Below are 17,104 nucleotides of genomic sequence, written 5' to 3'. Positions count from 1 at the left end.
GAACATACCAAGTGGGGATTGTCTTCAAATAATAAATAATAATTTGTTAACTCATCATAAGTTAAGTCAAGGAGAAGTTGTTGATCTGACTGAGCTCCTTGAATTGTCGCTGTCTTACAATTATTTCCAATGTAATGAGAAATTTTACCACCAATGTGAGGGATGAGCCATGGGTAACAGTCTGGCTGGAACCATGGCAGACATCTTTATCAACAACTTAGAGAAAATAACATTCCTCATCTGAATAGTGATCTCAAAGAAAGGACCCTATACTTTACAGGTTACTTAGATGACATTATCGGCCTGATAAAGGGTAGTGAAGTAGATGTTCAGATTTATATAGCAACTTTGAACAGAATGTATAAGAAAATACGATTTACATTGGAAGTGGAAAAAGATAATGACATAAATTATTTGGATATCACAATTAAGAAACGGAATGGTATGCATGGCTTAAGCATATTTCGGAAACCGACGAATACTGATATGATTATTAACGCTTCTTCGTGTCTTCCATTGTGTTGTAAGACGTCTTATTTTAATACAATGTTATAAGAATGTTAAGGTTACCATTGGTGTAGAACAGGAATTGGCAATATTAAAACATATCGCTGTAGCTAATGGCTATTTGCAGGGCTCAGTCGAGAATATTTTTGGAAAACTAAAAAAAAAAAAAAGGAATTAAGGGAAGATAGCAAGGATAATGTTACTTCGGATCAACGCAAAAAGCTAAAATCAAAATCAAAATACATTCTCATGACATCATCGGACAGAAATGAACGGCACTTCCGGAAGTCACGGCCGCGAGTGGTAGCAGCGTGCTCTGAGGCGCCTTGTCACGGTCCGCGCGACTCTCTCCGTCGGGGGTTCGAGTCCTCCCTTGGGCATGGCTTTGTGTGTGTTGTCCTTAGCGTAAGTTAGTTTAAGTTAGATTAAGTAGTGCGTAAGATTAGGGACCGATGACCTCAGCAGTTTGGTCCTTACCAGAAATTTCCAAATATCCGGAAGTGAAATAGAATTCCTGCATTTGAAACCTCCAGTTCGCTGAAGTCTATGTTAAGACACAAAACTAAGATGAGCGGTGACAAATATAATCGAGCGAGTGTTAAGAAATTAACTTGTGGCAAGTGTAGTGGTTTTTATGTGGGACAGACAGTTAGGTCATTTTTACGAGACTTAGAAACACAATAGCAGTCTCAATAAAAGCAGTTTCCGAGAACATCTTAGAGACAGGAAGCACAGTGTGACAGATATTCGTCGTAACATGATCATCTTGCACAATGAAACTTCCTGGCAGATTAAAACTGTGTGCCGGACCGAGACTCGAACTCAGGACCTTGGCCTTTCGCGGGCAAGTACTCTACCAACTGAGCTACCCAAGCACGACTCACGCCCTGTCCTCACAGCTTTACTTCTGCCAGTACCTCGTCTCCTGCCTTCCAAACTTAACAGAAGCTCTCCTGCGAACCTTGCACAACTAGCACTCCTGAAAGAAAGAATATTGCGGAGACATGGCTTAACCACAGCCTGGAGGGTGTTTCCAGAATGAAATTTTCACTCTGCAGCGGAGTGTGCGCTGATATGAAATTTTCTGGCAGTTGGTAGAGCACTTGCCCGCGAAAGGCAAAGGTCCCGAGTTCGAGTCTCGGTCCAGCACACAGTTTTAATCTGCCAGGAAGTTCCATATCAGCGCACACTCCGCTGCAGAGCGAAAATATCATTCTTGAATCTTACAAAATATTCCCGGAAACGATTACCTTAGAAAACCTAAAAATTTACAGTTATACGAAAATATCTCTGAATAATTTATGGAACGACCAATTAGAGTATAATGAGAATTTTTTTACTGTTATTTATAACCTTTTGTGATTTGTTTTTACGAAATTTCCCCTGTCAAGATGATGCGCTTCTATAGTTTCACGGATGTTGCGGTCCCCCATTTTTTCGATTGACTCCCTTTCGCTTACACATTGGAATTTTTGAAAGGCCACCCTAGAAAGACATTGTTTTCCTTGAAAGGCCACACTAGAAAGACGTTGCTTTCCCTCTTGGTCTGACGACATCATCGTACCAGTTTGGTCTCGAACATTGTCTTATGCACTTCCGTCACATATACTTAGGCATTGTGCGACACACTATGAGGTTGTGCAATTTGTGGCCACATTTTGTTGGTGGTATTTATTTACTCTCAGAATGTATAGAAATATTGAACATTAGGACATGACAAATTTGGGGCTATGCTATTCGTTCCGTCTGTCCCTGTCAGTTCCTATTTCACACTTAGTCCTCGAGCACTGTGTTAGTACCTAAACCTCGAGCTACACGTTGATATCTTAATACATTGTGAATTGTGCATAGCAATCTACATGGTATTATTCAGGTAGTTGTCATGACTCTAACGACTTGCTCATAGCTTTTATGAGTAGAATAATTGGTTATATTAGATTGCAAGTTTATTTTATTGTATTATATAGCAAGTTTCAGGCTTACGCTATTCATTGCTGCGATCTTGCCATCTGTGTCTTTCATACGAAGACCTCGAGCACCGTGATAGTACCTAAACGTCGAGCTACATGTTGATAGCGTTAATATTGTCATGTGTATAAAGCCAGTTAAGTAATTTCATTGAGTGGTTGCTGTGCTTGTAATGACGTGTTTGTGTTAGTTATGAGTGGAACACTTGACTTTCCCTTTGTAGTTTCTTCACGTTCGCTCAACTGCATCGAGATAGCATAAAACAATGTATGGTTGTCGAGCTCTTATGCTGCCTGTATAATGACAGGTTTATTTTTATTGTATTTGTTTTTAGAACACGAGCATGACATATGACTGGCTTCGCTACTTGTGTATTAAACAGCATATTGAAGGTACAGTGTTTCGGTTACACTTTCTATGAAACGATGTATTTTTATTTGTAACTACTGCCACAATGCCAGCTGGTGGCTGATTATAACGCCTATGATGTTTACTTGAAAACTTCAGTCTTCATTCCGATAATATATGAACATGAGCTTGTATAATGAGTGAAATATGTACATTGTTCTATATAATAGTTGTTTTACGCTTTGTCACTGATATACTATTGTTTGATGTCCATGAAGTATCATTCTATGATATGAAATGGTATAGTATGCATTTGATCAAGATTCAGTGAAATGTACTGCAGAAGGTATGTTATATCCCATGGTATAGTCCAGAGTTGGAGAGCATAAGTACTGAGTAATGGGAAGATGATACTTAGCTTGTATTCTGCGAGTTGCAATAGTGTGTAAAGGTAACTGCATGTAGGAGGCACAGAATTCACATCAATCCACTCATAAAGAGAATTTAAGTTATGTTTGTTTGCTTTTTAGAAATAAAGGTTCTATTAATCTTAAAGTGTTATGTACAGATCATTTTGGATTCCTGCCAAAGGCCATATCAACTTCTCTCGTTCCTTTTTTGTGTCGGTCCTGACTTCAACAGTAGCTGACTCAGCATATAACATTAACTGCTTTGTTGCAGCTCTGTTGTTTACCTGTAATTTACCTCGCAGATATACTCTTCATAACAATAACACTCAGTCTGATAAATCTGGGCACAGACTGGAAAATTCAATCATTCAAAGAAGGTTGAGTGGAGGACAACATATGTCTCTCCTCCAAGACCGAGGTAAAAGAAGGGCGAATCTGATTTGATTGATTTTCATTTACTTCACATTTCCGGCAAGCCTCTAGCGGTGCTGATTACGTACAGTCTGTGGACGTGATTTAATGTTAACGCTGTGTAAAACACTAGCCAGTGATGTTACGAAGCGCCAGAAGTATCTAGACTCGATCGCAAGCATTAAATCGGAACGGTTTCCGAATCACCACGCTCGTACTCTGCTGCATGCTGCTCCGGGGTGTGCACACCAGGTTTCGGTGACTGGAGTCCTGCAGGCGAGCATAAAATGCGAGAGGGAGTGAGCACAGCCTACATGGAAAGGCTGCACGCATAGTTATCTTGACCGGAGCACGGAAGACAGAATGCACTTCTAGATAATGTTTGAACCCAAAAACGTTAAACGTGTTTATACCTCTTCGACTACATACAGCAGATACTTCTCATTCGTGGTGTGTCTGTATTAATGCAGCGTGAGGAAGCCAGTGCAGGAATAACTAAGACTGAAACCAATGTGTACACATTGAACAACGTGATGGACTAAGATGTGAAGTACGTACAGAATAAATTTATGCGGATTGTAGACGAAAACATCAAGTCTGCTAGGTACATATCATGCATGGCAGATTCAATCGAAGAACCACAGTTGTAAAAAATCCCACACTGACACGGATCCTCCAGGACGACCGGAAACAATAACAAATAGTATAACAATAAAGGGTATCGCAGTGGTGCTAAAGATATGAGACCTTAAAATTCTGTCTCTGGTGAAGGTTTCAAGTAACTATATCAAGAGTTAATATATTATATAGGTCCACATTTCAGAGAAGTCATCGTTTCTGATGTCTTGTCTCATCCCTCTACTATAACTAGATACGTCAAAGAACAGGCTGATGCAATTCAAAACACCACAGCTCCCTCTGTTATAACTGGAGCTGTTAATAAAACATGCGCTGCGGCAGTAGATATGTGGACTGATTTACACAATCATGTGCATTATTTAACGCTTACAGCACATTACATAAACACAGATTCGCCTCTTGCGCATAATGTTTTATTTTCAACTAAATACCCGGAAGCTACGAATGTGGGAGTAAATGTTATGAAAGAAATAGGAGAGAGGAAGGCTGATTGGAACATTTTGCAACTCATGTTACACTATGTTCTTCTTGTCTCTGACCAGCACGCCAATATAATGAACCGTTTGGACAACCACAAAAAGCTACTCATCGTATAAACACAGCATTTAGCCACACTTTCAATTAAGATAGCTTCTTGTTAAATCATGCTCCGAAAATCGTAACAATAAATACCGTAAAATGCATTGTATAGTACATGCAGAAAAGTGACCTATGCTCATTTTGAAATCATTCTCAAACAAGAGGACAACACACGTTGGAACAGCTTCTACACTATGTTAGAGCCCTTACACACTCACTATCACGAAGTTGGTGCTTTACTGACGGAAAGTAGTTCCATTTATAGATCACATTGAGGTGAAAAACGTCGTGGTATACTTCCCAATATCGTGTCCAATCCCCTTTGCCAGGCGTGGTGCAGCAACTCGACGTAACATAGACGCAACAGGTCGTTGGAAGTCCTCTGCAGAAATATTGAGCCATGCTGCCTCTACAGCTGTCCCTAATTTCAAAAGTGTTGTCGGTGCAGAATGTTGCGCACGAACTGACCTCTCAGTTACGTCCCATAAATGTAGAATGGTATTCATGTCGGGCGATATAGGGGGCCAAACCATTAGTTCGAACTTTCCAGAATGTTCTTCAACCAAACAACTAACAATTGTTGCCCAGTGGCATGGGGCACTGTCATCCATAAAAATACCATCGTTGTTTGGGAACATGAAGTCCATCAATGACTGCAGATGGTCCCCGAATAGCCGAACATAATCATTTACACTCAATGATCGGTTCAGTTGGACCAGAGGTCAGCTCACATAATTATGCAACCACCACCAACTTGCACACTGCCTTGTCGACAAACTGGGCCAATGGCTTCGTGCTTTCTGTGCCCTACCATCAACTCTTACCAACCGAAATCGGGACTAATCTGACAAGGCCATGGTTTTCCAGTCGTCTAGGGTCCAACCGAATTGGTCACGATCCCAGGAGTGCCGCTGCAGACGATGTCGTTTTGTTACCAAAGGCGTAGTTCATTAACGCCAAAATTCGTCGCACAGTGCTAACGGTTACGTTCGTCCACGTCCCACACTGATTTCTGCGGTTATTTCATTCAGTGTTGATTGTATGTTACCAATGATAACTCCACGCAAGTGTTGGTGCCCTCGGTCGCTAAGTGAAGGCCGTCGGCCACTGCATTGCCCGTGGTGAGTGGTAATGGCTAAAATATGGTATTCTCGGTACACTTTTGAGACTTTGGATATCGGAATATTGAATTCCCTAACGATTACCGAAATGGAATGTCCCATGCGTCTAACTCTGACTACCATTCCGTGTTCGAAGTCTGTTAATTCCCGTCATACACCCATAATCACATCGGAAACCTTTTCACATGAATCACCCATGTACAAATGAGAGGCTCCGTCAATGCGCTGTCCTTTTTTACCTTGTGTATTTGATACTATAGACATTCGTACATGTGCACATCGCTATCCCATGACTTTTGTCACCTCAGCACGCAGGGATATGATGATAAGCTTTCAAGAAGAACTGTGGATTTCCTGAAACCTTTTAAAGCGGACTCAGATAAATTAGAAGGCAAAAAAATTGCCTACAATCCACTTAGTTCGTCTTTGTTCTCACAAGTTTCAACAATTCTGCAGTGTACTACAAGTGACTACATACAGAGACTTTAAATTCATTAATGTATTTGAGCTTGTAGCTGAGGCGCAAGAAATGGTTTGGAAGACGACTTCCCATCCTTTTCCGGACGTAAAAGAAAAACTCTCTGAATTTACTAACGAACTTATTTAAATACATGACAAATAAGCTCCCCTAAAGACCATAAAAGTGAAAAGGAAACCAGTACATTGGATAACTGATGAAATAAAACAGCTCATGAACAGCGCGAACACCGTATGTCGGGCATACAACCTACGCCCTAGACCTGTAAATCGTAGAGCATACAAGCACAAGCGGAAAAGAGTCAGTCAAGGTCAGGCAAGCCCATTCATCAACCGACAATAGTCACAGACCAGCAGTCCTATAGAAAAGCCTGCGTGGTCTTGGTATAGGCATAGCAAAACCTGCATCTGATCCCATTGTCTCAGTGGAGGAACTGAACCAGTACTTCACATTACTGACAACCACAGTTAAACCACAAACGAAACAGACACTCGTTAATAACTTCATGGGGATAGACGACGGTAGCTACGAAAAATTCTGTCTTAAATATGCTATTGGCAGTATTGGAGAAAATCCATCATACGTATTAGATCAGTATCTATGGGAGATGATATCATCACAATCGTAATGGTTAACCTTATTATTGACACACTACTGCCCACCGTAACAGGTATCTTCATCCACCCCTTAACCACGAGATTTCACTGAGGTCTGGAAACAGGCTCTAGTTAAGCCACCACCTCTAAAGGACGTTACCACAGCATCCTCTGATTACCGACCTGTACGCGTCCTTCTGGTACTGTTCGGCCTCAAAATTTATAGTCAACGACCAGCTAACCAAACATTTAACTACAAACAACTTTCTAGACAAACACCAATCAGGTTTCCGTAAAAATCACAGAATAAGCCTGCTTTAATAATAATAACAGATGACCGTAAGCTTCCCATTGGTAGACAAGAGCCGACTGTAATGTGCTTCTTAGACTTAAGCAAGCCCTTTGATAGTGTCGATCTGACATCTTACTTGCTAAACTTAGCAGCCTAAATTTCTCACCAGCTGCAGTGCTATGCTTTCGCTTGTACCTGACGTCTGGCTAGCAATGCGTCGTGTCTGTCACCATAAAGTCACAATGGAGACAGGTAGTACCAAAAGTAGCCCAGGACTCGGTATTAGGTCCTAGACTCTGTTTGCTATACGGCAGTGATGTATCATCAGTTTTGTCCTATGGAAAATACCACATGTATGCCGATGACCTCCAATTACATCGAAGTACGAGATCAAGAAACTTAAAGAGAGCTATCGAGGATTTCAATACGGACCTGTGTGCGCTGTCGAAATGGGTTAAAACTCAATCCAACCCAAAGACAATCGTTCCCGGTAAGTCACATCAGGCTCACTACCTCGAAATAGCTCGAATCCCTACCATCTTTAAAGTTAAATGGTACAAATATCAACTCCCTCCGCAAAGAGTCTAGGAGTAATAATAGATAAAATCTAAATCGGGTTGAGTACACAGTGTCAAGTGCAAGAAGGCATCAGCATGTTTCCATGCTATACCAAAATATAATAAGCTCTTCCCTTTCGACCTGGAAAGAGAAGTTTACAACGTTTATACTTCCAACAGCTATGTAACCCTGCAACGTCTTTCTGAGGAAAGCTCACGGCGCCTGGAACTGCTGATGAACGCCCTTGTTCGACATATCTGTGACGTTCGACTCTAGGATATTTCACCCCTTATACATGGCTATCCTGGGTACGCGCAGACAAGCGCAGTGATTTCCATTCAGTCGTCTGCTCTGCTGCCTTGTGAACATACACTGTCCCTGATTTCTCTCTTCGGCCTTAGCTCTCTTGTCTGAGCGACACAGCAGAAATACTCGTTCCCACATATCGCTCAGCCACTTTCTCGAAGTCATTTTCAGTAACAGGAACCAGACACAGGAATGGCTATCCTCATTATATTAGGAATTGAATAACATCTCCAGTTTCAAAAGACAGTTAATGGCATGCGTACTTCACCAACAATGATGTCTATCTTTGTCCCCGTAAGCGCTCATTGCCTCATCACATACAACTACTCCCCAGACCGTCCTCATTTCCCAACGCTCTTAGCTGGTGCAGTCTGCCCAAGTTTTTCCCCTCACAATTCTCCGTGTCAGAAGTGGTCTCTGTACACCTGTAACCACATACTGTATATGTCAGTATCACTATTATTATGACTAATATTACAGCAGCAGCAGTAGAAGCAGTAGTGGTAGTACTACTAGTACTAACTTTATTTATACTTAATCAGTGCTATTTAGTCACATTCTCTCTAAATACATTCAGATCATTTTTAAGTGTACTAATACTACGTTATTGGTATCTGCCATATTATAATTAATGTCATTACTTAGGTAAGTATCATGTAAAAAATTACTGTAGGTGTGAAACCCTGATCCGATGTAACAGCTGGTTAAATAAATAAACAAATACATACATAAAAGACAATGACTGCGAGGTGAGTTTAACTTCTGCAATTACAAGTATTGTTTCATTCGGATAAGAGGAAATGATAGATGTGTAATTAGTTAGCATAACTGACGTTTATTAACAGATATGTACTGCTAAAAGAGCTGACTAGGGATTAAAAATTGAGCCATTTCTACTTGAGGAGTTTGTCACTGCTTCGAACGTAAAACTGCTACGTTCCTTTGGACCTCTCTCCGTGATTTGAAAATGCTTGACATAAATGAATAGCCGGAAAAGCTTAGCAGTCTGCGATATACACTCCTGGAAATTGAAATAAGAACACCGTGAATTCATTGTCCCAGGAAGGGGAAACTTTATTGACACATTCCTGGGGTCAGATACATCACATGATCACACTGACAGAACCACAGGCACATAGACACAGGCAACAGAGCATGCACAATGTCGGCACTAGTACAGTGTATATCCACCTTTCGCAGCAATGCAGACTGCTATTCTCCCATGGAGACGATCGTAGAGATGCTGGATGTAGTCCTGTGGAACGGCTTGCCATGCCATTTCCACCTGGCGCCTCAGTTGGACCAGCGTTCGTGCTGGACGTGCAGACCGCGTGAGACGACGCTTCATCCAGTCCCAAACATGCTCAATGGGCGACAGATCCGGAGATCTTGCTGGCCAGGGTAGTTGACTTACACCTTCTAGAGCACGTTGGGTGGCACGGGATACATGCGGACGTGCATTGTCCTGTTGGAACAGCAAGTTCCCTTGCCGGTCTAGGAATGGTAGAACGATGGGTTCGATGACGGTTTGGATGTACCGTGCACTATTCAGTGTCCCCTCGACGATCACCAGTGGTGTACGGCCAGTGTAGGAGATCGCTCCCCACACCATGATGCCGGGTGTTGGCCCTGTGTGCCTCGGTCGTATGCAGTCCTGATTGTGGCGCTCACCTGCACGGCGCCAAACACGCATACGACCATCATTGGCACCAAGGCAGAAGCGACTCCCATCGCTGAAGACGACACGTCTCCATTCGTCCCTCCATTGACGCCTGTCGCGACACCACTGGAGGCGGGCTGCACGATGTTGGGGCGTGAGCGGAAGACGGCCTAACGGTGTGCGGGACCGTAGCCCAGCTTCATGGAGACGATTGCGAATGGTCCTCGCCGATACCCCAGGAGCAACAGTGTCCCTAATTTGCTGGGAAGTGGCGGTGCGGTCCCCTATGGCACTGCGTAGGATCCTACGGTCTTGGCGTGCATCCGTGCGTCGCTGCGGTCCGGTCCCAGGTCGACGGGCACGTGCACCTTCCGCCGACCACTGGCGACAACATCGATGTACTATGGAGACCTCACGCCCCACGTGTTGAGCAATTCGGCGGTATGTCCACCCGGCCTCCCGCAAGCCCACTATACGCCCTCGCTCAAAGTCCGTCAACTGCACATACGGTTCACGTCCACGCTGTCGCGGCATGCTACCAGTGTTAAAGACTGCGATGGAGCTCCGTATGCCACGGCAAACTGGCTGACACTGACGGCGGCGGTGCACAAATGCTGCGCAGCTAGCGCCATTCGACGGCCAACACCGCGGTTCCTGGTGTGTCCGCTGTGCCGTGCGTGTGATCATTGCTTGTACAGCCCTCTCGCAGTGTCCGGAGCAAGTATGGTGGGTCTGACACCTCGGTGTCAATGTGTTCTTTTTTCCATTTCCAGGAGTGTATTTGTGCAAGTTATGCACGTACAATACGCAATCACTAACATAAACGTTTTTGTGTAGTTAGTGCATAGTACCATATAGCCAAATGGAAGGATTAGAATTCGTATAATATTTCATATTTTCTGGGTACGCCTTCATGATTTCCATATCGGTCCTCAGTTAAAAAAAAAAAATGTGTGTGAAATCCTATGGGACTCAACTGCTAAGGTCATCAGTCGCTAAGCTTACACACTACTTAACCTAAATTATCCTAAGGACAAACACACACACCCATTCCCGAGGGAGGACTCGAACTCGAACCTCCGCCGGGATCAGCCGCACAGTCCATGACTGCAGCGTCCCAGACCGCTCGGCTAATCCCGCGCGTCTCCCTGTGTTACAGCTGTCTCTTTTGGCTATTAACATAGAGGGTTCAAGTGTAGTGCCATCGTTATCTAGAAAGAGAGATTGTTTCGGTGACTGGAGGAGTAACAGATCCTCCAAAGCGGACGAGGTAAATCTCTATAATTTAACAGACTCTGTCAACGGTAATGGCATCTTAAATTGGTGGAGCATCCATGAAAAGGATCTATCACGCCTGGCAGCGTTTGCAAGACTATTTAATGTATCCCAGAAAGAGGTTCACCTAGTGAACTTTGCTTAGTAAGGATGGCACATTATTAACAAATCGCCACGACCAGTTAAATCCGGAACGCGTCGTGTTCTACTGCTTTGAACAGTAACTATATATTTTCATGTGTTCTAAACAAGTGAAAAATGTGAAGAGTCATAACCCTGAAATATATAAAGTTCTTCATATATTTTCTTTATGCAGATAGTCGTCTCTTAGACAGGAAAAGTATTTATTTAATGTGTATGTAATTTCTTATGAATAACAAGCAGAATAAAATTTCTGTGTAGAAATGAGTCTTATTTTTGTTCTGTGATTGCACTGAAATATCACATTAATTTCTATGTGTATGAAGTGTCACGTAAGCGTCCTTGGAAACGTAACTTTTGTATTACAAACGAGTGAGAGATAAAGAAAGAAAGGAATAAAGAAACCACGAAAGAAACAGCAACAGAGAGGAAGGGAGGGGTGAGAAAGAGAGAGCGAGAGAGAGAGGCGCTGGATTTGTGCAGTGTGACGAGGCGAGGCCAAGCGAGGTGAGACGTCAGTGAAGACCAGTCATGCTCGATTGTTCACATAATCGGAATGCGAACAATAGGCACGGAGCGAGTACGTGACCGAGTGGAGTGACGTGGGGACGGCCGCTAGTGGCTCGATCCCCCCTTCAGCAGGAGAGACGTAATCAAACACTGAGCTTTGTTGCACAGTATTGGCCAGCACATCCGTATCTATTTGAGGTAATCTGATTGTCCGTTAACAGTTCCCTCTCCCTCGTAACTCTGTCTGCGTAAGCATTCGGCAAAAGTAATTCCCCTACTCTTGTGGCTAGTCGATGCTTCATTCACTTGTTCATTATACATACTTATTCGTCCATACTTAATCACTGGTCACCATTGATGTTCTACTTTAATGTGTATAACTGTTAAATATTCATCTTAATTATAAAATTGTCTGTAGTGCTAAAGTGGGAGGTAATGGGTAATGTGTGTTCTTTCAACATTTTGTAAGACAGGCAGAAGCAGAACAATTACATTCAAAGCACAAATGGTGATTATTTGTTTATTGACATGCTGTTTCCTCCTTTATCTATTTTATCTATATGTAATGTCGATTTTGCGGAAGTAAGAAGTCAAGCGCACGGATGTAAAGTCTGTATTTGTAACTGTATCATTTTCCACATTAACCAGTATGATTAATCTAATGATCCCCCTCTCTCTGGCATTAAAATAGATCCAAGGAAGATCAAGGAAGTTATCTCTCTCACGCAACGGAAACGGTGATGAAAGCCAAACCGCACCCCCACAAGTTCTGTTTCTGCTTTGGGAATCGATATGCATGTACTCACCAGTAGGAATTTTTTATGCACTGGACTAAAGCAGTGTCATTCGTGAAGTAATGGATGAACTGTGACCTTCCTTTTTGGTTGCATGTGCAATGTCTGACTAATTTCCCTATACAGTTCCTTATAGATTCTCTTTCCTTTTTTGCAACTCTTAGGAAGTAAAGAAGTTGTCACAAGTTGCAATCTCACCTATTAGTTAGTTGGTGAGATCAAGAGTAACCCTCATATGTTGATTTTTCTTTCTACACTTGTTGTTCTGAATGTATAATTTTGCGCTGGAGTATATGCCTCACTGTCGCAAAGTGTGCTTATTATTACAACTTATCTTGTTGGTTTATTCGGAATATGCTGTCTGAAGAGACAAATCCTACCAATTGTTCATCGACAGTCCCGTGACCTTCACAGACGTGCCTCACTTTATAGAAGCGTTAATAATAAAAGAACATGGTTTTCACGTCATATGGCACCGAACGGCGATGTTAAACGTTTGACTCCTGTAATGTTAGCTATCATATGTACCTAATCAAAAGAGCCTTGTGTTTCAGTATGTTATATGGTGTATATACACGTCCCGTTTCATACTTTATCCTTACAGCGTCTTTCATTTTCTCATTATCTTTCTGTAACTTGTTTTTAAGTTTTGTGTAGTCCATAGGAAATCCAGCAAACAAATTAATGAAAAAGTCCAGTAAGAAGAAACGAAGTATCCTTTCCTGAATCAGAAACAAAAGAGGAGATAAAAATTAGAAGCTACTGAGCAACAGCAATTTCCATGGTGTTTTCTGCATTACGGTGCAAAGAATTAAAAAAAAAGTAGTCAACAAAATTGTAGAGAATTTAATCTTGCCCAGTGTAACAGAGACTGATATTAATCGAAATGTTCATCGTTTTCAAGATACGGGCAAAAAAATAAATAAAAAATTAAAAGATTTTTTGTTTGTCTTTCTGTATTTCCGAAGAAACTCAGAACGTTGACATTCGGAATCAGTGCCCTAAGAACGCGAATGAGTACATTTCAGTGCAAGGTGGGAAGATTTGTCTGCTTCAAAGAAGTCGAAAGATAATGCCGGTGGTAGCGCAAAAACTAGAGACATGGAGAACTCAAAGGGCATAGCACTGGTAAGAGTCGATTTCCAGATGGCTAACAATCAAGTAAGAGAAAGCAAGAGAACATTAAAACATACAAACTCAGAGAGGAATAGAATATGCAAGAAGAGTTTGCACAAACACTGCTAGAGAATATCGATGAAATGGATTTGGAAGAAAGGTGGAACACATTTAAAATGATACGTCTATAAGAAAAGAGTAGGTGGGACAAGAAAAGGTCGCACTGAATTAGAAAAGAATGGGCGGGCTGCGCCACGTTGCCCAGAAAGATGTGATGGTGAACGAAGATAGACGGAAGATCTGTTTAGGAAAGAAAGATACTGGTGAGTATGGGAGATACAAGCTAGAAAGACTAAAAGGGAGAAACCGGGTAAAAGGGAGAGAGTCCAAAGCGTGGAAAAAATTCGGTGAAAATTTTGAAAAGAGCCATAAAGGTAATCAAGCATTAGTCTATAGGATGTCGAAAAAGCTGAAACGCTATAAAATGAGCAAGTTTCAGGAAATTGTGGCATCTCAACACAAATGATAAAAAATCCTGGAAGATAAAACAGAACACCTGCTGTTTAAAATTTTTGTGGATGTGTGGAAGACAAAGAAAATCGCCAGAGATTGGAAAGTCGCTGCAATCATCCCCATATTTAAGAAGAGGGATAGTCATGAGTGTGAAACGTCCCCTTTGAACAATTATACATGACTGTGCTTAAACTGACACACAATATTTTGTTAGCGCAACGCAATCTGACTTTCAAAATTCCCTACAAAAGAATGGCCCTGACTAACATTAAACTATACCTTTCACAAATCACTTACCTCACAAAAATCTTCGCTGCTCAAGCTACTGCAATACAGCGAGCGCCACTACTGCCAGCTAAATAAAAGATTCAAACTATGGAAGGCACTAACTACTGATAGGGATAGTTAGCAAATGAAAGATATTAATAGAGAACAAACAATGTATTTACCTTGATATCATCATATATAAATATAGCAGTTCATGACAAATTTCAAAACTCCGCCATCTCTCTCCCCACATCCACCACTGCTGGCGGCTCACCTCCAACTGCGCAACGCTACGCGCTGTTCACAGCCAGCTGCCTAACACTACAATGGCGAGTATTACAACAATGCAAAGCAGCCACAGACTGCACACAGCACAGCCAGTGATTTTCATATTGAGCGCTACGTAACGTTGCCAATAAGAAAACATAAACAGCCTACTTACATAGAGAAAACATAAACAGCCTACTTACAAGTGTAGTAGTTTCTCTCGGTGCCTAGGAGAATCAGTTCAAGGATCTTAGACGTTAGTTCGAGGAAGGAAAAAGGAGACGTATTGGAAGTAGTGCAGTGCGACCTTCATCCAAACAGAGGCACCCAACATCGGATCTTCAGAAGTGGATGGCTAATCAAAAACCTCTGGAGAAAAAACAGGGTTTTCTCTGCTACATTTTAGACAGGGTCCCAAAAACTAAACTCTGGAGTTCCTTAGAGGAATGTGGAGTTAGTCAAAAGTCCATCAATTATTTTCGTTTCAGTAAGAAGATGTAAAAATAGGTAGGTGGTCTAGCTGTGGGATACCCCTTCAATCCAGTCTTGGCAGAAATCTTTAAGCACAATTTTGAAAAATGTTTCTTGGAAAATAAGCCACTGTCTTCCAAAGCTAGATACTGGTTAGGTACGCTGATGTTGTGTTATCCTTATGGACAGGTATAACGAGACAGCTTCAAACATTCCTCATTCCAAGCATAACGGTGTCAAGTTCACCGTGATGTCTGGGCCCAACTCTATAAATTATTTAGATCTAACCATGGAGATCAGTGATCATATACTGCACGGCATCACGCTCAGCAAACGTCTCTGACTGTGGCAAGAAAGCGTAATCCAGGAACCTTAAAAAATAATTCTATATGCATAAAACTATTAGACACTTCTTGTACAATGGTGAAGACAATACTTCAGCTTTGGAAAAAAGTGTGGAATATAGAAAATCACTTGTTATTGTGGTACATTCCATATAGGGCAGTGTGGTAGGGCTATAACCACCCGGTTGAATGAACACCATAGAAGTTGGAGACTTAGAAAAGAAGACTCAGCTCTTGCAGTCCACCTGATCAAAGAAGACGACTGTTACACGGTGCAAGATGAAACTTTACTTTACATCCATAAATGAAGGAAGCTAAACTATCTAGATATAATGGAAATTAATAAATGCATGTCCACTCGCCGAAGCTTTGTTCTGAATGGTCCGATACAGTTCCGTTACTCAGCATTTCTAACTTCAGATACTGCTGATACTCCGCACCAGACCTGTTTGTAAATTACCATTCCAGCTCACTGCTCCATTTTTTGTTTTATTTCGGTTATTTAGTTTCACTTTCCCTGTTAAAAAATTTTATTTGTATAAGTACAGTTGTTTCATTTACCTGTTTAGTCTCACTTGCTATATGTTGTTGGACCTTGGATCTTGGAGCTTCCAAGGACAAAGTTATCTTGTTCAGTCACCCACTTCGAACATATCACCATATTTTACTATAATGTTCAACTTATTTCACCTCTCATAACAACTGGTGTAATTTGTCACGCAATTCATTATTTACTAATATTTTTACATCGCAGCTTTACTGAAATAATTCCTGTATTTTTAGTCCTAAATTAACATTAGCAGTTGTCCTTTTTGGAAACAGCTGAGATACTCGGTAGCTGCACTGTTTTGAAATAACTGATCCGACAAAATTGGCAAGACCACACATATTTACCTCTGTAACTGGAATACTCTCTTTCAAATTCTAAAGGTGGCAGGGGTAAAATACAGGGAGCGAAAGGCTATTTACAATTTGTACAGAAACCAGATGGCAGTTATAAGAGTCGAGGGTCATGAAAGGGAAGCAGTGGCTGGGAAGGGAATGAAGCATGGTTGTAGCCTCTTCCCGATGTTATTCAATCTGTATATTGAGCAAGCAGTAAAGAAAACAAAAGAAAAATTCGGAGTAGGTATTAAAATCCATGGAGAAGAAATAAAAACTTTGAGGTTCGCCGATGACATTGTAATTCTGTCAGAGACAGCAAAGGACTTGGAAGAGCAGTTGAACGGAATGGATAGTGTCTTGAAAGGAGGATATAAGATGAACATCAACAAAAGCAAAACGAGGATAATGGAATGTAGTCGAATTAAGTCGGGTGATGCTGAGGGAATTAGATTAGGAAATGAGACACTTAAAGTAGTAAAGGAGTTTTGCTATTTGGGGAGCAAAATAACTGATGATAGTCGAAGTAGAGAGGATATAAAATGTAGACTGGCAATGGCAAGGAAAGCGTTTCTGAAGAAGAGGAATATGTTAACATTAAGTATAGATTTAAGTGTCAGGAAGTCGTTTCTGAAAGTATTTCTATGGAGT

The sequence above is a fragment of the Schistocerca serialis genome, chromosome 3 (assembly GCF_023864345.2).
Source record: "Schistocerca serialis cubense isolate TAMUIC-IGC-003099 chromosome 3, iqSchSeri2.2, whole genome shotgun sequence".
NCBI classification, from domain to species: Eukaryota; Metazoa; Arthropoda; class Insecta; order Orthoptera; family Acrididae; genus Schistocerca; species Schistocerca serialis.
The sequence above is the reverse complement of the archived record's forward strand: the minus strand, read 5'-3'. Positions refer to the sequence as shown.